Genomic DNA, 4,777 nt, shown 5'->3' with positions numbered 1-4,777 from the left:
AACCTTCAGTCTCAAAAGACTATGGTATAAGCCTACAGCACCCAGTATTCCCAAGTGGTCTCCCATCCAAGTACTAACCAGGCCTGACCCTGCTTAGCTTCCGAGATCATGGTATAAGCCTACAGCACCCGGTATTCCCAGGCGGTCTCCCACCCAAGTACTAACCAGGCCTGACCCTGCTTAGCTTCCGAGATCATGGTATAAGCCTACAGCACCCGGTATTCCCAGGCGGTCTCCCACCCAAGTACTAACCAGGCCTGACCCTGCTTAGCTTCCGAGATCATGGTATAAGCCTACAGCACCCGGTATTCCCAGGCGGTCTCCCATCCAAGTACTAACCAGGCCTGACCCTGCTTAGCTTCCAAGATCATGGTATAAGCCTACAGCACCCGGTATTCCCAGGCGGTCTCCCATCCAAGTACTAACCAGGCCTAACCCTGCTTAGCTTCTGAGATCAGACAAGATCGGGCGCGTGCAGGGCAACTGTTACCCTGCACATACCTGATCTTGTCTGATCTCGGAAGCTAAGCAGGGTCAGGCCTGGTTAGTGCTTGTGTGGGAGACCGCCTGGGAATACCGGGTGCTGTAGGCTTATATACCATAGTCTTTTGAGACTGAAGGTTGCCAACCATTGAGTCAAGATGCAGCAATGGGCATGGGTTGAAACAGCTTTGGAATGGGATTAGGTCAACTGTATGAAGATCTGTAAGGGGATATTCATCAGCATGCCTGAATTGAGCCTCCATGTTCCGATGCACTGGATCTCTGAATGCTGGTTTCCAAGAGGAGCAACAGCAAGGGAGGGCTACTTGTCCCATTTGTGAGGTTCCAAGACGCATCACGCTGGTCATCTGGTTGGGAACAAGACATTCTTTGCATCCTTGTGATGGGTTTGTTGACATTTTATTATTCTTAGGGCGCAATCCTAACCCCTTATGTCAGTGCACTGACATAAGGGCAATGCAGCTCTGAGGTAAGGGAACAAACATGCCCTTACTTTGAGGAGGCCTCCGTGAGTGCCCCCCAACTGCAGGATGCAGCACATGCCCCATTGGCACCGCTATGCCAGTGCTGGAAAGCATTGACATAAGGGGTTAGGATGGTGCCCTTAGTTGTATTTGAAACTTAATGTGTCTCCTTACCTAATCTTGACCTTGAGCTGCCTTGAATCCAACTAGAGTAAAGGGGTAGATGCATGTTTTAAATACATTAATCCATATCAGCTTGAATTAAGATTGCACACTGGATCAGATCAAGAGTTCAACTCGTCCAACCTCCTTGAATGCCTCTGGGAGCACACAAGGCAACAACATACCTTGCATCTGGCATTCAGAGATTGGCTACCTCTAAAACCTGGAGATTGCATACAGTCTTCATGGCTTGTAACTCGTGATGAACTTTTCCTCCACAAATGTGTCAAATTCCATTTTAAAGGCATCTAGACCATGCACCATCACAATATCCTGTGGCAAGGAGTTCCACAGATTAACTTATGCAGCAGCAGAGAAAAGAACTACTGGGAAAGCTCAGTGGCCAAATGCGTGTAGCCTCAATAGTGCCTGAATCCAGTGGGACTTATTCTAAGCAAGACATATGAGGAGAGGATAGTTAGTTGGCAACCTTCAGTCTCGAAAGACTATGGTATCGCACTCTGAAAGGTGGTTCTGGAACAGCGTCTAGTGTGGCTGAAAAGGCCAATCTGGGAGTGACAGTCCCTTCCACACCAGGAGCAAGTGCAGTCTGTCCCTGGTCTGTCTCCCTGGCTGTGGGCCTTCCTTCTTTGCCTCTTTGCCTCAGACTGTTGGCCAAGTGTCTCTTCAAACTGGGAAAGGCCATGCTGCACAGCCTGCCTCCAAGCGGGCCGCTCAGAGGCCAGGGTTTCCCACCTGTTGAGCTCCACTCCTAAGGCCTTCAGATCCCTCTTGCAGATGTCCTTGTATCGCAGCTGTGGTCTACCTGTAGGGCACTTTCCCTGCACGGGTTCTCCATAGAGGAGATCCTTTGGGATCCGGCCATTATCCATTCTCACGACATGACTGAGCCAACGCAGGCATCTCTGTTTCAGCAGTGCATATATGCTAGGGATTCCAGTTCATTCCAGGACTGTGTTGTTTGGAACTTTGTCCTACCAGGTGATGCTGAGGATGCGTCGGAGGCAGCGCATGTGGCAAGCGTTCAGTTTCCTCTCCTGTTGTGAGCGGAGAGTCCATGACTCGCTGCAGTACAGAAGCGTACTCAGGACGCAAGCTCTGTAGAGCTGGATCTTGGTATGTTCCGTCAGCTTCTTGTTGGACCAGACTCTCTTTGTGAGTCTGGAAAACATGGCAGCTGCTTTACCGATGTGTTTGTTTAGCTCGATATAGCGAGAAAGAGTGTCAGAGATCATTGAGCCAAGGTACACAAAGTCATGGACAACCTCCAGTTCATGCGTAGAGATTGTAATGCAGGGAGGTGAGTCCACATCCTGAACCATGACCTGTGTTTTCTTCAGGCTGATTGTCAGTCCAAAGTCTTGGCAGGCCTTGCTAAAATGAATCATGAGCTGCTGGAGACATTTCAGCTGGACTTTGGACTTTGCTCTCAGTCTGGAGAGGTTGAAGAGCTTTCCATCTGATCTGGTCCGGAGATAGATGCCTTCTGTTGCAGTTCCAAAGGCATGCTTCAGCAGGACAGCGAAGAAAATCCCAAAAAAGGTTGGAGCAAGAACACAGCCCTTCTTCACTCCACATGTCAAAGGGGTCTGATGTGGAGCCATCAAAGACAACAGTGCCCTTCATGTCCTTGTGGAAAGTCCTGATGATGCTGAGGAACCTGGGTGGACAACCGAGGAGGGGATAGAAATGTCAAAAATCCATGTATTTTAAGAGTCATGCCCATCCATGGCAATCCAAAGTTGAATTCCAGCCCCGGTTCTTTAAATACACATTCACTGGGGACATTTTCTTTCCATCTGTGTTCACTGTTGTTTGTTGGTAGGAGGGAGTTAATCCAAAACAAGTGGGTGTGTTTGCTGTGCGTGTAGCTTTAACTACCAACCCAACACTTGCTGGGAAGGAGTGGAGAACTTAAATGGCAGAGAGCTCAGGTAATCCTGCCAGGGGAGAAAGCTGAGAACTCCCACGAGTGCTGAATGAAAAACTGGAGAGGGAGCAATTTTGAATCAGGCCAGACAAGACGCCTTTCGCCCTGTCTTGGGCGGGATCCCGTGGTTGACTCCGTTTTTAGCAACCAGGAGTATGAACTAGGCCTGGGGAGTGACAGCGTCATGTCAGTACCAGAGCAGGTGTGGAAAGGCACGAGGAAGACAAGGTAGCGAGGCTGGAAGAGAAATTTCAGAAGAATGGGAAATAAGGCCCAGGGCTGCCGTGCAAGCTGCCGCCACCTTTTGGAAAAGCATCTCAGTGGCTTCACAACAAATGACATCCCTGCACATCTAAAAACCCGATGCCTGCTATTTCAAGGCATCCAAGTTTCAAGGTCCAAAAATGAGTAGCAACCTCTGTTGTAGTAGCTCAGAGCTCTGACCGAGAGCTGCCAGCTCCTTCCTCCCAGTCCCCATACCCTGCTGTATCTGTACCCTCCTGGTCCCCATACCCTGAGTCCAGGCAGGACTCATGAGAGGGGGATGCAGGGGTACATAGTACCGGGGCCCTGGGAGCCAAAGGAGGGGGGCAACCATAAGAACAGCCCCACTGGATCAGGCCATAGGCCCATCTAGTCCAGCTTCCTGTATCTCACAGCAGCCCACCAAATGCCCCAGGGAGCACACCAGATAACAGGAGACCTGCAAGGCTTCCTGGGAATTGTAGTTAAGAACATAAGAACAGCCCCACTGGATCAGGCCATAGGCCCATCTAGTCCAGCTTCCTGTATCTCACAGCGGCCCACCAAATGCCCCAGGGAGCACACCCAAATTTTATGGGATCTCAGAAAATATTTGCATATTTTGTGTCAAGATGAGCATTCATATTTTGTGTAAGCTTATAGATTCTATATCATAATTATGACCGGATGATTGTATGAAATTATGATCCAATGGAGAAGGGAAGGAACCCCAAAGAAACTCTGTACCCCCAAAAGGGGACCAAAGGAAACTTTGTACCCCTGCTAAAATTCCTCTCAAAGATACTGCCACCAGGCATTTTTCCCCTGCCCCCATTTCTCCCCCAGTCCTCTGTTGCTTTCCTCGCACCTCTTTTGAGATTGTAAGCTCATTGGGGCAGAGGCTTGCCCCCTCACTCTCAGAAAAGCACGTGGCCCCAATCTGCTGTCATGGAGGCACAACTGCCAATTCCATCAGCCTCAACTATCCACACTCTCAGCCACAGCCTTTTCTTCCACAGCTTCTGCAGCATTGTTTTAAAAAGTTTGTCTTACCACTAAGGAGGAAAAAAAAACAGCTGTTGATTTCTCTTTTGATAAGGCAACAGCTCAGGGCATGAAGTGAGGAAGCGTCTCCCTACACAATCAAGATCTGCAGATAACAGAGGTGCCTCCCAGCATTTCATTTCACACAGATGAAGAGAGCAGCATGTTTGAAACATTACAATGCTCCCAAAAAGGGTTGCTGTCCCACACCCACGGCACCCTGTTGACGCCTGTTTGACTCTGGCAGCCGTGATTGACTCTAGAGTCGCTGTTCCTCTGCTGTTTTAAAACAGAGATATGCTTGGAAAACGAAAAGGTCAAGCAGCAAATGGAATGGAGAGGAAGTGCGGTGGAGAAGAGAGCGGGGGATAGAGCATCCCCGACACTCTAGCCCACTACACTCTTCTCT

General features: G+C 49.5%; 1 pseudogene; it reads right to left on the bottom strand.

The window, feature by feature from the left end:
- Positions 1-377: 377 nt before the first annotated feature.
- On the bottom strand, positions 378-491 carry LOC136661889 (5S ribosomal RNA; annotated as a pseudogene).
- Positions 492-4,777: the final 4,286 nt, after the last annotated feature.

The sequence above is a fragment of the Tiliqua scincoides genome, chromosome 10, assembly GCF_035046505.1.
Source record: "Tiliqua scincoides isolate rTilSci1 chromosome 10, rTilSci1.hap2, whole genome shotgun sequence".
In the NCBI taxonomy this organism is placed as follows: Eukaryota; Metazoa; Chordata; class Lepidosauria; order Squamata; family Scincidae; genus Tiliqua; species Tiliqua scincoides.
The sequence above is the reverse complement of the archived record's forward strand: the minus strand, read 5'-3'. Positions and strand labels throughout refer to the sequence as shown.